The sequence below is a fragment of the Hipposideros armiger genome, unplaced genomic scaffold, assembly GCF_001890085.2.
Source record: "Hipposideros armiger isolate ML-2016 unplaced genomic scaffold, ASM189008v1 scaffold_869, whole genome shotgun sequence".
In the NCBI taxonomy this organism is placed as follows: domain Eukaryota; kingdom Metazoa; phylum Chordata; class Mammalia; order Chiroptera; family Hipposideridae; genus Hipposideros; species Hipposideros armiger.
The window spans coordinates 304,139-323,744 of record NW_017732219.1 but is presented as its reverse complement, the minus strand read 5'-3'; the positions used below and the strand labels follow the sequence as shown (position 1 = coordinate 323,744).

Here is a 19,606-nt window from a genome sequence, read left to right as displayed (position 1 = left end):
CAGTTACACACCCTTCCCCTGCCTGCATCTCCTCATTTGGAAAATTAGGGTAAGTAACCTCCATGTTATTATTTTGACTTGATTATATGATCATGCATACAATATTTGACTTGATTATATGTTCTTGCTGTTTGGGATTTAGCAGGCCTGTTAGACACTGCCTCTCCCATTTTTTGTTTGTTTGTTTTAATTGAAAATACCATATACTGAGGAAAAGGTTATAAATCTTAAGGCAACTTTTATAAAGTTATCACAGATTTTTTTGGTTTACAGTTTGAAACTGCCTACTCTAAGTGAGGTTACCTCATAAGACATTTTCTGATCTCACAGAAGGAATAAATTACCATCAAGTGGATTAAAAAATGGGATTCAATACAGAACTAGAGGTAAGGTGACACCTAAGAAAAATATAAGTGGAAAAAAAGGAAGCCTAATTGAGGAGGCAGGTGCTACTGAATATAAATAGCTCCTAATTTTCAATTTTACCCAAGATTTTCTCCATTCCCTTTTTCAGTCTATATAATGCAAATTAAGACAACAATTGCAGTGATAAGCCCTTTAAGAAATTTTAGATGTATCGTTTTCAATAAGAACTACAATTGTCTTCATTTTTAACCACAAATATTTCATTATACGTTACACATATTCTTGAATGGTCAACACATCAAGTAAACTACATTCCCTAAAAGTTCATTAGGTAGGATACCACCATCAATTTTTAACTTGGCAAAAGAATAGTCTAACATACAGAGATGTTTTCAGTAATGGACGTGTTTGTTACTAGCACTAGCAAATGTGGTGCTATTTGGTTAATGTTGCCTTTTCCTGTTAATCGAAGTTGCTTAGAAAAAGATGACTCCAAAGACAGTGACAGTAACTGTAGTCGACACACCCTTTTCTCACATATCTTTGATTCAGTTGAGAAACTACCCCCAGAGAAAAGAGATAGAAGTCTCAGTGCAACAGAGGTAATAAATGTCTTCAGGGTTTGGCTAAAACCATGTAGACAACCAGCAAGTGCATGATAGCACCTCTGGGTATCCTAATAATAGTTTATTCCCATGGAGGAAGCCATAACATCAACATCATCCTAAAAAGCTCCCCTGAAAACTTCAGAAAGATAGCCAATTAATATAAACCATATTCTAACATCGTGATGAAATGTCCCATCTCAGGATACCCATATAGGAGGGAAAGCAGAATCAACATTTCATGAAATATGAGTGCTCATCCTATAAACCACATTTAAGATCGCTTTATAAACCTTTCCACAAAAGCAGCTAGATATTTACACAGTGCTTTAGCACAACAGATTAATGATTGAAATTCAATTTGTGTAAGTGTAAATGTTATAATGATATATGTTTATATTTTAAAGGACATTTGTTTCATTATTTGAATAGCATTTTGAAGTATAAGCACTGCATAATAAAGAAGTAAGTGGGTGCAATTATTCACTCACATGCTAAGAGGGCTAGCAAATCAATCAGTCATTTATAATCATAGTGATAGAAGTATTTTATAATTCTTGATTACATAGAAATGTATCATAATGTGGGAGAAAACCATCAGTTTATATTTATATGTGCAGAGTAAAGTAGAAAAAAAAGTTTAGATTTTTCGATCTAACTTTGGAAAAAAGTTGGTTCCATTCTATGTAGATATTTTTAACAAACTTATAAGGAAAATGGGCTCAGAAGAAATAATGTGGACTGGTTTATTACCTAAATTATCTAATCAACCTAAACTATATATAATGCAAGCTTTTCCTCACTTCACTCTAGTTGGATAACAAAGTGCAACTTGAGACATAAAATCCAAGATTTAATAAACATATAAAATTAATCTCTTATTGACAAACTCTCCAGTCTAAAACAAGCATTTCAGAAAGAATTTTACTTTCTTTTTTATTCATCTGTCATAAAATAAATCCATCTCTCTTGTATAAGAACTATAAATCATACCAAAGGTATATTAACTGTTTTTGGTTTATTCTTCTTAATAGCTACATCAGTAACCTTATCATTTAAATTTTAATTCCTAAATGGACACTATTAAAACACTCAAGGATTTAATCCTAAATCCTGAAACCCAGAGGAAGAGCAGGAACGATGTTAAAAGTAGTAAGCTGCACACAATTTCAACTCTCATTTGCCAATTTTCTGTCCATCTAATTTAACTTTCAAGGTTTTAGACGCGGATATTATACATATGATATGACATCAACAAAACCCTTCAATCCAAATCAAGTTACCTTGGCACTGGACAGTTCTCTAGATAATGAAAAAGGTAAAATGAGAAATTAACTTTTTTTTTTATAGTGGCTTTTATTTTCTCCTGATGGAAGTCAAGTGCTATTATTTAAAAAGAAATCGGTCTGCAATATCATTATCCAAACGCAGGCTTTCATTCTAGGACACTTGCTTATGAACTGAGCCTTTTCCTGAGATAAACAGTCACTTGCTGCAGTGCAGAATGTCAGTTTAGTCAGTAAGAACTTTCAATGCAGAAATCCGGCGCGATGCAGTCACCCACATCAAGCAGCACTTACCTTCATGGAAATATGCTCTGTGAAGAGGTGAGAAATCAGTCAAATAAACCCTGAATGGGCTGGGGAGATCGAAGTTTTCAATCAACACCCTCCAAGTAGCTTCATGCTGTGCTTCTTTTTCCTGTTTATGTTGAGCCCCTCACTGTCTAAGAGAACAAAAAATAATAATAAAAATAAATAAATATAAATATATATGCACGCTGAAATCCTCGGAGGTTCTGGGGAGTGAATGAGGACTAAGTGATGCTTCTTAGCGGTAATCCTCCGTGAGGCGAGCGTGGTGCATTTGGTAGCTCCCTAACCGCTGTGATAGGCGCCTGCCAGGTCCCGGAGCTGGAGATAATCAGTGACCTGATTAGCAGAGAACACTCCCCGTGCACACGCGGACGGTCCGTGGGTCTCCTGGGAATGGGAATAGGCTCAAGGCCACTTGGGAATCTTGTCTTTTCCAGCCTAATGGATGAACTACAATTATGACTATGATTTGCACGATTAGCCACGGTGTTAAGCCATGAGAGGACTTAAACAAATGCGCTTTCCCCTGCTGTTTCGCCAGGTGCATTCGTGTTGTGTATCGGGTACAGTAAAACAATTAACAGACTGATAGAACTGATTTGCAAGACAAGCCTAAACTGAAAAATGTTTAAAGCGACATGACAAAAGAGATAGCTGTGTTAGTTTTTGCCCTGAGCCTGGTACATACTTCAACCTTTGTCTAAGTACAATGAATTGATAGGTTTATCACAGCCTCCAGAGTGCAGCTCTCTGATTTATATCTATATCTATCTATATCTATATCTACATCTACATCTACATCTATCTATCTATCTATCTATCTATCTATCTATCTATCTATCTATCTAAAAGGAGTATTCATGCTAAATTAGCATGTTTGGGAGTTTGTTACAAAGGACTCCAGCCAAGATGTGGAACATGCAGCACTGCTTGTGTAGTTTTGCAAATAGCATTTTAAATGATCATTGCACTTGCAAAAATGTTTCTATAAGTCTATTAACCTGAGTAACATAGGGGGTTCCATTACGCCTTACTGAATTATCGCTTCTATTATCTGTCAAAATACTGCTTTTCTAAAACAAAAACAAGCAAGGGTATGAGAGAATCAAATTGTCAAACATTTGAAATGTAGTTGTGTGCCATGAATCATCTGCTAAAACCCACTCACGGAACACCTGACCATCTTTCATAAAAAGTTATCACTTCTCCAAAGAGAGACAGTTCTATCAAAAAGGTCAGGTAACTAAATGCTAAAGCCCCAAAGGTTGATTTTTGACAGATCTCAATTATATAGGAGGCAAGTATTCAAATAACATAAAATGAGCACATGAAAAAAATCATTTGCATGTCTTGAGGGGGAGACAAATCTCATTGCTGGGGAGAAAGCTAACTAGAGTCCTCTCACAATGGTACTGCTCGATATGTTCAGCATTTCTGTTTTTCCAAGGAGGTCTCAGTTGGGACATATGGCATTCCCTTGTGTGTGTGTGTGTGTGTGTGTGAGAGAGAGAGAGAGAGAGAGAGAGGCTATATTTGCATTATAATATTTTAGTATTTACATATACTTTAGAAAAACCCCAAATTTCAATAAAGTGATGCATAAAACATAATGGAGAATTTGTTTGCCATATATACTCCCAAGTAAATTTCATTAAAAAAATTAATTAAAATATAAGGTCTTTGATAGAACTTCTTAGACACAGTAAAAAGTCAGTGTAACTGATTTGCTATGACAGGGCAGACTCTTGAACTTGAAACAGGTTACACACCCTTGAAAATCTCCAGGAGGACTGATCCCGAGTCCCCTACAGCGGAGGTCTCTTGCTCCCTCAGCTGGTGGAGGGTGAGAGCTGAGGTGAAGAAACCCAACCAATACATCTCAGGAGAAGGCGAGTAGCCTCTGCTGTGCAGCAGGAAACTTGTCACCCAATTATAGACTGACATCAGAGTGTTCTACTAGAAAAGAGGCTGCTTCGATTAAAATTGATGCACATACATAAATTGTAAATAAACAGTACAGGAAATGTAACTGCTAATTTCTTCTGCAATGATCCTGACTAGTTTTTAACAGAGTGCTTGTAAGTGAAAATCAGATGGATTTCCAGGGCCCTGATGTTTAGTGGTCATGCAATTGAAGCACTCTGTCATTCTAAGAGTCTTAAACAGGGACCTCTTTTTAAAACATCTTAAAACCCTCAGACAGTGTTTATTTTCTTCAAGCTTGTCCACTAGTGCCTATCATCACTGACTAAAATAAGGGCACTCTAAGTTAAGCTAGCTTTGGGCCATAGTGGACAGTTTCTACCTGGAAAACCCTTTGCACAGATGATATTTCCAAACCACTAGGCTTGTTGTTCCCATAGGATCCAAGGATGTTTCACTGTAAACATTTTCTACAGAGAGTATGTGTGGCTCTGCTGTGTGAGTTTGTGTGTGTTTAACCTATAGTAAACAAATGACTTTATGTGGAAGCACACTTATGAGTAACAAAGCAAAATGACACTACATTGTGGAGAGAGTAAAGGATACAAAGTGATAACTATCGACACTATATATTAAATGCTTGCTGTACGCCAAATATTTGGTACATATTTCAGCTTTAGGTATTGTCCAGGAAATCCTTAAAACCATTAAGCAGGCATTATTATATATTTTTTAAATTTTATTAATTAATCTAGGGCTGTGAGAAGTGAAGTAAAATCTACCAATGCTGGATAACCAGTACAGAGCAAATCCAGAATTAAACCTCAGGTCATTTTATCTGCAACATCTTGATGTTTAGAAATTCCCAAACATTAAAAACAACAACAAAAAATACCTGCTTTCAAAAACATAGGAAAATTGTCTCATTTTTACGACTTGCAAAACACATTTTTATATCCTATAAAAATTTGCTTTGTTACTGTAAAATATTATATTGTGACAGTTTAGCTAGAATAAATAGTTATACATATTTGAGCAAAAAAAAGTTCAACAAAAATAAACTTTAGCCTAAAAAAAATAAATGCAATCTAGAATTTCCAAATGATGTAATTTCATTAGCACAAATTGGTCAATTTCAAAAGATTTTATCTCTTGTGCAATTCATTCTCCTTTTTTCTCAAAAATAGTAATTCCTGTATGTTTTTTAAACAGGAAAATGACTCTACTCTAGTATATGGCTACCTAAAGAACATTTACTAGAAATATATTGGGCCAAAATGATGATTATTTCTGATATCTCAGTTCTCAAAGAGAAGTAAAGTAATACCAAAGCTCAAGAGAACTGCTTGACAGAGAGAATAAGAGAGAAAAAGAGAACAAACTCTAGAGCAGACACATCCAGTTCTAGTTTGTTCATGTTTTATCTAGAAGTTTCTTAAACCTCACATGAATCCTACCATTTCATAAAGTGTTGCGATGCTCAGACACATTCTTAATATTACACAGAAACATTGTGACCATGCTTTTCAAGGATTCTAATAAAAATTCTATATCTTAAAATCATGATGGGAATGCAAATTAAGTCAGCCCTTAAACTCTGCCAAGAAATGTCCCACCTATTATCTCACTAGATTATTACAGGAATCTCGTGAAATAGGTTATGGTAAGTATTGTACTCATATTTTAGTGGTGGGAAATGAGGAATGCAAAGAGCAGGTGATTGTCCTTTGGTCTTTGATACTTAGTGGAAAACCTGATGCTCTCCGTTCCAGACAGGGCATCTTTCTCCTCACCATGTCTAACGATTATGTTTGTCTGAGTCATGGTGTCACCAATGAAGAATCCCAATGGGTATCTAAATGGAAGCCTCTCTTTCTTCATTTACTAAGTTGTTCTAAAAAATTGAAAACTATAATTGTGATGTAATAAAAGAAAAATTACTCTGAGCTGGTAGGAAGCTTGCGATTTATATATACAGGAACTTCTCCACTTAGATTTTTCACAGATTTTTCTTCATCTTGACTATCGTCATAGGAAGACAATGGTTTAGATGTTGACCTTATGACTCTTAAATAATCTCATCTTGCTTCTCCATAAACTTCAGATTCAAATATTACCTCTCTGCATCTTTTCTTGTGGTGATTTAATTATCAGGAGAGATGAAATCCCACATGCGTGTTACTTGTTTTACACACACACACAGAAACGCGCACACACACACACATACAGAGGCAGCCTAGCAAAGTAATAACACGTTGATGTTTCATCAGCAGTATCGAGCTAACTAACACAGAAATGTATGCTGAATTCTGATAGATTTTCATATGTTATACATATCTCTATCTACGTGTAACTCATGGAAGTGGAATGACTGACTTTTTTAGCCTTTAAGGAAATGTTTTATGTTTTTGAGGATAGCTTCATATATACTTACGAATTTGAGATACTATGAACTTTTAAAAATAAAGCTAGACTGGATATCAAAAAAGCTCAGACTATTGTCAAAATTCCGGCACTAACTAGCTTTATAACCTTGAGCCACTTAAAAAGTTTCCACTTAATTTCATTGGAAAATGTGAGAAAATTAGACAATATTATCGCTGAGATTTCAGTCAGCTATAAAATTATGCTATATACTTGACTAATAATTTGCAATATCCTTTCTAGTTAGTTCAGAATCAGGCAGGAAAAAAAAATTGTATACAGTTACTCTTTTTCCCCTCTCTCCCACCCTGTAATGCCCCGAAAAGTTTTATTTTATTCTATAAATGATATTATGGTAAACATATTCTGTTTATATAGTTCAAATCATTTAAGAACCAGCCAGGAATCATTGATTTAGAAATCGCACATAGAATAGATGAAAAAAAAATTCGCTAAGGTCAAGAATATTATGTAATTGTTTTTAGTAACTATAAGGCATTCCTTTAAAGGGGCATAGTTGTTACATTACATCTAGAATGAATCCCTAGCCTTTTTCTTTATTGTCCTGGTCAGTTAAAAAAGGAAGGTAATTTAATTAAAATGATTGAGAATTAACTTAAACTAGGGAGCATAATTGAAAAATGAATATATATTAATATATTTTGTAGTTTTAAAGCCGCAATTCCACTTTAGTAGGCAGTTACTTTAAAATAACCAAAAAGTGCAATGCATAATTAAAATAAAAGAACTGGCTTTCAGTACACATAATTGCTTGGAATTTTACCCCCTTCCTGTTAGCTTGTATTTATTCTATTTTGTATCTTTAGGTATGATTAGTGAGTTCAAGCAAAATGAAATAAATAATATATAAAACTTTTACGAAAATTAAATTCAATTCATGTTAAATTCACTTAAAGCTACTGAAAATTAGTAATGACTAGAATTATGCATATGAAATCCAAACCACACACATCATTTAGCAATGATTAAAATACTTATATTACCAAACAAGTATACATAAAACACTATTTAATGAGCAGTATTGCTTAGTAGAAAAACAGAGGGGACGTAAATTTCTTTTTGAGAAGACATTTTTACCCTTTTTGAGAGTCAGAAAGGAGGTAAGGAAAAATGAGTGCAAAGTTAGCAAATTTAGAAAGATCTGGAAGTTCTAATGTGGTAAACAATATTAAATTAAGTTGCTGTTCACTAAAACTTTCTAGGATAAAAAAATTATAATTCTAATTTATAAATTTGAAACTATATAACTGTATACATAATTGTCTAAAGGTATTTCTACCACCATATACCCATTAGCAGAATTAAAATTAAAAAGAAAAATCCCTAACAATATCAAGTATTGGCAATGATGCATAATATCAATAACTCATATATTCTGCTCATGGCAATATAAAATGGTACAACCATTTTGAAAACGCTTTGGGAGTTTCTTGAAAAGTTAAACACATACTTATTTTGTATTGTAGCTATCTGACTCCAAAGTATTGCCCCCAAAAGGGTAAATATATGTCCATTCAAAGAATTGTACACAAACCATTGACTTTATTCATAATATCAAAAAAAAAAGAACTGAAAACGATCCAAACATTCATCAACAGGTAAATGAATAAACTGTGATATATTCATTCAATTAAATACTACCAATCAATTGCAAATAACACACTACTAGCACACACACACACACACCCTCACACACAAATGCACACACACACTCACACACAAATCTGAACCACAGGTCATGATTCTCACTGAAAAAGAAACAGAAAAAAAACAAGCAAATAGTATATAATTCCATTTATGCAACGTTCAAAAATATGGAAACTAAACCATAGTGAGAGAAGACAGAAAAGTGATTGAGGAAGGATGGGAGTGGAATGAGGGATTGCCAAAGGGGCACAAGGAACCTTTTGGAATGATGAACATGTTCAGTATTTTGATTATAGTGATGGTTTCACAGGTATATGTTGTACATCTGTCAAAATGTATCTAATTTCTACTTCAAATATGTACAGCTTATTTTACATATTAAGATTAAATAAAGTTGTGAAAACGCACACCTTCCTCATCTCATCTTTAAAATGTTACTTACCACAATTAAACTTTTAACACCATATTTATCCATAATAAGATGACAGTTGGCATGCCTTTATTTTTATTTTCTACTTCTAAAGTAACCACATTGATGATGGAATAAAATAACCTACTTTTTATTTCTAACGGTTTCTTAAATTGTATACAGCATACACAATTCAATCAAAGTTTACAACAACTTTAAACTCAATGTCCTAGTACCTACCCAGATAATCTTTCAGTAAAATGTTGTATAAGGAAATAAAGCACCATTCGATATCAAACAATGGCCACTGTGAAATGCTTGATTAATTCTTGATGCACATATGCCATTGCCCATTTGGTTCTAACTTCTGCTTAATGTGTATTGAAATCCTACCATAACATATCTTCAGCATCTATGCCACAGCAGGTGACTCTATTTTACAGAAAAAAATAATTGGGCTTTCTCAGTCTCTAAGTGCATTAGACAGACCTTAAGATGAAAATACTTTTTATGGCATCACAGAGTTGCTATTGTCACAGAGGTGCTCTAAAAAGGACCTCCCTTCTATTTGCATTTACTTATTTACTAAATTGAACTTTTTATTTGGATTTCGTGGTGACTTCTGAAAACCATGCTTCATTCGACCCTCAGTTACACTGACTGTAATACCCAGTTTCCTCTCCTGTCAACTTGCTCTTTTTCACTCTCAGCAAAAGTTGATAAATTGCTGCCACAACATAAAGAATAAGTGACTTCTATCTGCCTTGCTCACTCTATTTTCCTAATTAAAATCACTTAAACTCTCCACAACACTACAGGGTTTTAACATATTCCAGGTTGTTGGTGAATAGTCCAAAATAACACTTTCACTACCTTGTTGACATCAAATATATGAACTTCAGTTTTTGTAATAATGGTGCAGTGATAAAAATAGTGATAAAAATACAGGTAACTCACCCTCTGGGATTAAAATAATACTGCAACATGACAACAGCAAACAGCATTTATGAACCCCTGGACTCTTTGAACACATTTGCCTCAGTTTCTTCAGATTTAAAAGGAGGATAAAATTGTATGCAACAATTACATGCAGAAATAAGATCTAATTAGTTAGTATATACATGCCACACCAAGAAGGACGCTGCTACAAAATGAAGGCTCAATAAATATCAGCAGTGGTAGTAGTTAAGCAAGCAATATGTGTACTCTGTAAACCCCAAATAAAACTTTGTTTTTAATTGTAATGATTGTGTCCAACTGTACTTAGACTATGTAAATATATGCCATACTGTTGTTCATATTGTGAATCCTGAGGAAATTTTTCCCATTGAACACATAATGTAAAATAATACTGTCCCCTTTTTAGCAAAACTTTTGCAAATCATAATAAATTACTGGTAGACATATAAACTGCTACTACATCTCAGGGGAGATAATAAAATGACGTGTGTGTGTGTGTGTGTGTGTGTGTGTTTACATAGATTGGTGACTGCAGATGTTTATTGAAAAAATATTGTGTGTTGTGTCTTTGTTTATAAGGGTGAAAATCTATAAACACTGATGTAAAGCATTGCTGATTAGATGTAAATATGAAAATTTGATAAATGCATCTATTGACATTTCTAGCAATATGTTTTTAATATGGAAATGTTTCCAGTTTTCTATTGAAAAGCATATATATATGTGTATATATATATATATATATATATATATATATATATATATATATATATATATATGGAAGGTTATATAACTAATTGTGTTTTCTTGATTGACATTTGAGTTTTGGTAGGTTAATGCACTGTTTCTTATTTGTAGAGAAAAAGGGATAATCCTAGTTCATTTCATTTATTTCTTCCTTTTCCATTTCTTTTCTGCTTTCTATATATAAACAAAAGGAAGGGAAAGCTACAATTTGGAGCCTTTTATAAAGCTCAGGTTCAAATACATTAAAAAAAGAGATACATGGCTTCTTTTCAAGTGGATGTTGAATCTCTCAAAGTTGAGTTTCAAATGACATTGGCAGTTCCATAAACTGCAATAAATCACTACCAGCTCTTTATGGTTGATATTAGATATATCCTCATTTTCACTCGATCCCCTTCCATCAAGAATGGGCAAAAATCAAGGAAATTGATTCTAATCTCACAGAGAAACAAATCAGATGCTATGTGGGGTCTTGTTTCTAGGAAGATTCTGTAGGCTGAAAAATATATAAATATTATGGTATCGGGCAATATCTCAGCCTTGCTTTTGTGTAATCTCCTTTTCGCTGTTGGATGAGCCCTGGAACCATCGTTGTTTGTGCTAGAGGAGCGAAACTTGAGATTTGTGTTGGGTGTTGGAGTAGAAACAGACAAAAGACACCGCTGTGAGCTTTGTTCTACACCAGCGGTTCTCAACCTTCCTACTGCCGCGACCCCTTAATACAGTTCCTCATGTTGTGGTGACCCCCAACCATAAAATTATTTTCGTTGCTACTCTATAACTGTCATTTTGCTACTGTTATGAATTGTAATGTAAATATCTTTTTGTTTTCCGATGATCTTAGGCGACCGCTGTGAAAGGATCTATCGCGAACACCCGCAAAGGGGTCGCGCCCCACAGGTTGAGAACCGCTGTTCTACACCATTTTACATAAGGGACTTGAGCATTCCTGGAGTTGGGTATCTGCACAGGTCCTGGAACCAATGCTGTGGTCAAAAATTATATGCAAATGTTTTACTCTGGTGGCTTCAGAGCCTCTAACCCCTGTGTTGTTTAAGGGAAAACTGTATTTTCCCTTATTTAGTTTCAATTTTTCTATTCCAAATTTCTATTACAAACCTTCAAACCAATATAAAAGGCAGAGGAAACAGCGCTGAGAGACACCCACCTTCCCATCACCCACCTTCATCATTTAGCTATTTGTGGCCAATTCTGTTTGCTCTCTATTCTCTCACTCTGTCCTCTCATTTTGCCTTGGATAATTCTGAATCACATCCTAAACATTATAGTATCCTATCTGAAAATATTTCAGTATAAAACATAAGGGCTCATTTTTTTGTTTGTTTGTTTGTTTTGCAACATATTATCAGATGGTGTTTTGTTTGAACGTTAACTGATTAATGCTAATAAGGCCTACCTTGACAATTTAGTCTAATTTACTAGATTACAGCATTTGCACTGCATTTGTGATCCCTCTAGTAGTTTAGAGTCTTCATATGATTTCATTGCAGACCTCACAAATAAGTCAGCTGTCCAATAACATCTTAAACTCAATTCCAAAAGCTAGTGCTCACAACATGTCCTAATGACAGTGGTTAAGAACAAAATCTGAAAATATTTATTATACAACTTAATAATTGGCATTATTATTAAACATCAATGAGTCCCCAGTTGCTTATCAAATAAAAATGCAAATTTCCTGCCTAAAAAATTCCCTTGATCTGCTATAAGGTGATTTCCCCCCATTTCAAAGACAAAAGCTGGTCTTTTAACTTTAATTGTTTTCAGAATATAATTACCCAATCTCCAGGTTTTTATTCCTGGGGTTTATCTGACACCTTTCCAAACTTCAAAATGTGTTTTTGTAAAAGGACCTATACTATTTGATAGTTCTCAGCGTTTAATGTTACTACTAGATAAAAAATAGACAGTAAACACTTGCTGACCAAATGGTACAATGCTCTATTGAACAAAATGTTGATTTTCTATAACTGACAGATGTTTACCTGCTCCCTCATTTTACTATTCAGTTTAGCACAGCACAGAACAATCTTTGGGGAATTAAATTTCCAGATGCTTATGCCCTGCTTGGAAATAGGAAAAGCTCTCACAATTTACCACACAAGAATTACTTTTTTCAGGGCAGTTCTCTCCAAGGGGCTAGAACGCAGGAGCCATTAACCTTTTATCACATAGTGTTATTTTTCTTATCTAAAGACCAAGAATTGGATTCTTGATTTCTAATGGAGAAAACACTAGTTATTTTAAGGTACTTTTTACATAAGTCATATTTCGTAGTGACAAGCCAAATGTATAATTTAATGGAATGCTTTTTTTTTTAAGATTTTTTTATTGGGGAATTGGGGGGATGGGAACAGTGCTGGGGAATTGGGGGAAGGGAAACAGATAAGTTGCTGTCGTTTTGTTCTTCAGTCTAGTTGTGGAGGACATTGCTTCACTGGCCCAAGTTGACACCATCATTGTGCTCTTCCTGGGCGAGGCAGATCAGTCGCCAGCTTCTGGAAAGCCGCTCACGCTGGCTGCTGGCTACACACGGTAGCCCATGGCAACCCACTGCCACAGGGGCTGCAGCCTACGCCTTCGCCAGCGACCCACGGCAGCCCAGTTCCAGGTTGAGCTGTTGTTCAGCATCCTAGCTGTAGAGGGCAGTGTCACTGGCCCTCATATGTGGGATACAAACCGGGGCCTTCTGGCATCCCAAGCCAGCTCTTATCCATCGCGCCACTCGGCCGGCCCTAATGGAATGCTTTTAATTCACATACTCTCACTGAGTATGTACTGTTCTCCACTTAAGTTATTTTTCATTTAATAGAATTATCATTTAAGCTTTTTTGTTTCACTAATTTTAAACCCAGTACTATGAATATGAAAATATGAGAATCATATTATTAATAAATATTTCTTGAGAAAATTGATATTTCGTAATTTATATCTTCATTTATTATTGAAAAATACAATTTATTATATTAAGACAGAAAACAAACATACTCCCTGTTAGTTGCAAAATGATGGATTGTGATAAGGTTACTTGCTCTGCTTTTATTAGCTTTAATTAAGAAAAAAATCACATAATTATGAAACTCACTCTAAAGCAAGACAATTTAGCAATAAGTTAAATACATAAAAATTCTAATAAAAACAAGAATTACCTTTTTATAAATAACTTCAATAATACTAATTATTCCAGAATGATTACAATGCAAACTTTATGTTTTCTCTCCAATGCTTATATTTAATAGGAAGACTGTTATCCTGTAGTGGTGAACTTTGATTGCTTTCAAAGTGAGTAACATGATGAAATAGTTCAGGCTGTTCTGAACTGAGTTTTGACAGATCCTCGAATGGACAGGTTAGCTGAGAATCTCTCTGGAGGCAGCCCTCTTAGGACCATCTACTCATTCGGTCTATTCCAGAAGAGTTCGGGAAAAAGACAAGCTGGTTCAAATGCTCAGAAGGCCTGTAAGCTTAGCAGTGAGTGTGAGTGACCCAGGGACACAGATAAGTCCTGAAGTTGTCTGAAGATGAGGAGTTCCCTGAAGTTGCCCTTAATGGAAAGCTGACACAACCTCTTGAGCACATAGAAGGCATACAATACAACAAGATTTTAGCAGTCTAAGACAAATATCTGTGTTTGATTTAGTACATAAGGGTCATCTTTATGAATGACTTTTGCTGCTGTGATTCTCAGATGAGGCAAGCCTGGGACCGTAGCTGTACCACTGATTTTGTGACATGGTATATGCTGTGGGAACATCCACTAAAAGATTTCATTCTTAAATTTTACATTAGGTCCCCAGATACTACTGTTATGCAAGCAGGAGGGATATATGAAATTCACATCAGAAAAGGGGATTCTTATAATAGGAAATCTGCCCTGATCTATTTGGAGTTCAGTGTTGGGGTTTGACACACCAACGCAAAATATGCAATGGCCCCTCAGGATCCAAGACTATTGGGGAGGAGATTAAATCTGAAGACAAACAGTATAGTTAGTACAGGAGGGAGCGGAGCTTTGAGAATCTAATGAACGTAGGAAAGCTACCCAGAGCAGCCAAGTACTGGCAATAAAAAAGACTGTGCCCAAATTGCAGAGCAACGTAAAGGTCACATGTTCTCCAGGCAACTGAACCACAAGGAGGGTCAATCCCATAAGAATGACATTGCAGAAGAAACCAATTATTATCAAGTTTATCACTGCCAGTTCGCAAGGGAGGCAGATACCCAGGAGGGAAACAGGTAAGAACTAATCAGGGATTTTCCGGTCAAGATGGTGGAGTAGGTAAACACTGTGCTCACCTCCTCGCAGGACAACATCAATTTCAGCTAAAGTAAGAACAACCATCACTGAGAACTGCCGCAAGTCCAGCTGAACCGAAGCCCTGCAACTATGGATGCAGAAGGAGCCACTTCAAAGCTGATAGGAGACGCAGACACATAGAATGGGCTGGGCCCGTGTCTGGGTGCGACCATTAAAATTGGGACGGGTATCTCAGGTGCAGAGGTTCCCCCTTGAAGACTGAGGGGTCCCAGCCCCATACTAGGCTCCCCGGCCCAGGGTTCCAGGGCCAAGGAGAGAAGTCCCCATACTTTCTGGCTGTGAAAGCCAGCGGAAATTGTGGCTGAGACAGAGACTGTCTGCACTTCCAGGCACTCCTCTTAAAGGGCCTATGCACAGATATACTCAATGACAGACTCACTCACTCTGAGCTCCAGCACTTGGGCAGCAGTTTGAAAGGTGCCAGGTACATATGGGGAGGAACTGAGTTGTTCAGCCTTAGAGCTAGGGTGGGAGGGCAGCTTTCCCCAGAATGGAGGAGCTGGCAGAAACCACTGTTTCTTTGTTGAGCCCTACCCCTCCCTGCGTGCAGATGCAGGAAGATGCCATATCAGAGTCTCCATGAAATTGGCTATCAATTTTTTGTCTGCCCCACCCTTGTGATTCCCTGAGACCCCGCTCCACCCAAATTTCAGGCACACCCAAATCTCTTCCAGTGGCTTTTCTGTACAAATGACCTGTCTTAGCTCATGCTGTGGACTTTCATAAAATCTCCCAAAGGTTCACAAAACCCAAACAAGCAGCACTTGTCTTCCACATGTCCTATACCTCTGGCCGAGCAGCCCTAAGCCCGGCACTAATGACAGCTGTCGTTGGTTTGCAAATTGGCCTCTCGAGGCACTTGTCAACCCAGAGCAAGCAGCAGCCACCTGTGGATTGCTTTGTGGCTCATACTAGGCAGTTCCAGGAAAGGCACAGGCTGTGGCTAAACTTGGCCTGCAGTGAGTCCCCTCCCAAGAGGCCCCAGGGCTGACATGCCTCACGGTCAACTTTGGACCTAGCTGGAACATCACCCAACTGCCTCCAAGGATGACATACCTGAAGAGCAGAATGGGCAGGCACCAGAACCCGACTAAAGCAAACCCTGTTCTGCAGGGTCAGCCCTTGCACCACAACTCCTCCACTTTGATATGCAAACAGCAACCAAAGCTCAACTACAACAAGAGCACATGCACAACCCATACAGGGGACACCCTGAAGTACCTGGCTCAGATGACCAGAAAGACTGCACCACTGAGCCCCATAGGACACCTATCTACTGCATAAAACAACTCTACTAAGACTGAGAGGCATAGCAGCCCGACCTAATACATAGAAACATACACAGGGAAGCAGCCAAAATAGAGAGACAAAGAAACATGTCTCAAATAGAAGAACAGAGCAAGGCTCCAGAAAAAGAACTAAACAAAATGGGGACAAGCAACCTACCAGATGCAGAGTTCCAAACACTGGTTGTAAGGATGCTCAATGTTCACAGGGAGAACTTCAACAAAGAGATAGGAAATATAAAATTGGAGGTAGAGAGCAAAAAAGAACCAATCATAAATAAAGAATACAGTTACTGAAATGAGGAATACATTAGAGGAATCAACAGTAGATTAGATGAAGCAGAGGATCAAATCAGTGATTTAGAAAACAAGTAGCAGAAACCACCCAGTCAAAACAGGAAAAAAAAAATCCAAAAAAATAAAGAGAGTTTAAGGGGCCTCTGGGACAACATCAGGCTTACCAGCATTTGCATCATAGGGATACCAGAAGGAGAAGAGAGATAGCAAGGAATTGCAAACCTATTTCAAAAAAATAATGACTGAAAACTTCCCTAACCTGGTAAAGGAAATAGATCTACAGGCCCAAGAAATGCAGTCCCAAACAAGATGAACCCAAAGGGGCCAAAACCAAGATACATTGTAATAAAAATGCCAGTGGTTAAAGACAAAGAGAAAAATCTTAAAAGCAGCAAGAGAAAAGCAGCTAGTTACTTACAAGGGAGCTCCCATCAGACTATCAGCTGATTTTTCAACAGAAACTTTTCAGGCCAAAAGGGATTGGCTGGAAACATTCAAAGTGATGAAAAGCAAGGACCCACGACTAAGATAATTGTATCCAGCAAAAAGCTATCATTTAGAATCAAAAGACAGATAAAGAGCTTCCCAGACAATAAAAAGCTACAGGAGTTCATCACCACCAAACCAGTATTACAAGGAATTTTAGAGGGATTTCTTCAAAACAAAATGGAAAAAAAAAAAATATATATATATATACACACACACACACACACAGACACACACACACACACTCACACACACACACTTTTCAAAGAAATTGCATAAACATCATTGCCTTTGCAAATTACTCTATGTATAAGGTAAGCAATTTTATTATGCCCATTTTACAAATGATGTAATTGAGGCTATCATAAATTAAGTGCATCCTGCTTGAGATCACAGAGATAATAATTTAAAAACAATAAACAAAAATTCAGGTTTTCTTGATTCCCCATTGTTTTATGTTCCTTTGACTCAGGCTGGTAAACTTATTTGTAAAGGACTAGTTTGTAAATGTATTAGAGTTTGTAGCATAGAGATTAAGTTGAGGATATTATGTAGGTACCTATATAATAATTTTAAGTGGAACCATTAAAAATGTATCATCTTCCTTTTTTTTTTGGCCTATACAAAAATAGCCAGGTCAGATTTGATCCACAGACCATAGTTTATCAACCAGACTATACCAACAGGGGCTTGAATTGTTATTTGCAATTGCAACTTAATCTATAGTGATAAGTTGAATAGTTCTATATCATTGAGCATCTCTTACTCAATTAAGTCATGCTCTGTGTAGAAGACACTTACATAAATCTTGATTTACACAGAACACCTTATGAACTAACATAGTGACATCCATAAATTTATAAAATATCTATTTTCAAAATTTTATTTCTGTATTTTATATAGATTTATATTTTAATTTTAGTTGAAAACCCACCAAATCCAACACCTTTCAAACTAAAATTATTATGAAGTAAAATCAATTTATATTTAAATTTTTTTCCTCCATAAGTAAAATTGGTCAATTGAAATAAGCACATGGAACATCTGACAGTATTTTCAAACATAGAGCAAAGGCATTCAGGCATCTGAAATCCCCACCATAACGATATGGTTGCATATTCTGCCTGTGATGTTTCTAGAGACACTGATGACTTTGTGTCAACTTTAATTATGGAATTTTCTTAGAATAATGTAGAAAGGAATTCTAAGCTTATAAACATAGAAAAGCATAGTTCTTTAATATTATCTTTAGAAAGAATTTGACTTGAGTATGTAAGCCTCAGAAAAAAGATTTTTACTCAAATATAAATGGAAACTTTTATTAAATATGAAAACAATAAAAAGTATCCACATGCTCTTTCATATACCGTATTTGCCGGCGTATAAGACGACTCGGCGTATAAGACGACCCCCTAACATTTCCACTCAAAATACAGAGTTTGTTATATGGTCGGCTGTGTGCGATTTTGCGAGTGTGGTAAAATCGCATAACAGCAAAATCGCATAACAGCCGAGCATACACCCAGCAGCGCTGCTGATGCCTGAACGGTATGTGGAATGAAGTGTGCGGGCATCGGGAGGCCACTATGGCACGGGGCAAGCACTATGGGCAGTCTATCTGAAGTGTACCTGGCGTATAAGACGACCCCCCACTTGGAGGCATATTTTTCAGGGCCAAAAAATCGTCTTATACGCCGGCAAATACGGTAACAATCAACCCAGCCATTTTGTCCTCCCAGTTTCCCCGGCTTTTATATTCACTGTGAATACGTGATTCATTGAAGGCAATGGCAACCATTGCTGGTGCCACAACTGAAATTACATTTGAAAATTGCTAAAGAGGATTCTAGCTTTGCCACAAACTTTTAATATAATTTATCTTGAAACTTTCAAAACTATACCACTGCTTTTTTTAGAGGAAAGTTTATTGCTGAACAATTTTGTAGATAAATGGATGACCTTTTCTTTTTCCTCTTATTTGTACACTTAGAAATTACCCAGGGAAAAGAAAATGCGTCAATGTCATTCTATAGTATGATATATAAATTAAAGTTAATCTTAGGGAAGGCTTGGGATTTAAGTCTACAGCAAACACAACAGATTTGCTCAGAAAACCAAGGTAACTACAAAAGTTTGCCAAATTAATAAGCATTGCCTTTCTACATCATAGCACTTTTAAGGTCTTTTTTTTTTTTTAATATTAGCAAACACAATATTGAGTAGAAAGAATTTGCAAGGATATGTTACTTTGTGTTTGACCTGAAACTATTTTAATACCCTGACTGAAGACACCAATGAACAGGTCTAGAAATTGAAGTTTGAGTTGACTCTGAACTTAATGCAATGTTAAAATGAGTTTGTAAAATATGTAAAAATAATGCTATTTATACCATTGATGTCTATATATTGTGTTCATCAAAATAAGATATGTAGGTAATTGATCATTCCTAAAATGCCATGATGGCTGAGTCATGCACAAGGCCACCAAGCACTTGCTCACA

At 36.1% G+C, this 19,606-nt stretch overlaps 1 protein-coding gene across 1 annotated transcript in view; it reads right to left on the bottom strand.

Moving 5' to 3' along the window:
- The window catches only part of LOC109374878 (cadherin-12-like), a gene marked incomplete at its 3' end in the record, with an annotated part of 570,697 nt that overhangs the window by 324,891 nt on the left and 226,200 nt on the right, over positions 1-19,606 (bottom strand). The window contains exon 2 of the mRNA XM_019629831.1: positions 2,552-2,697. The remainder of the gene's footprint in view (positions 1-2,551; positions 2,698-19,606) is intronic.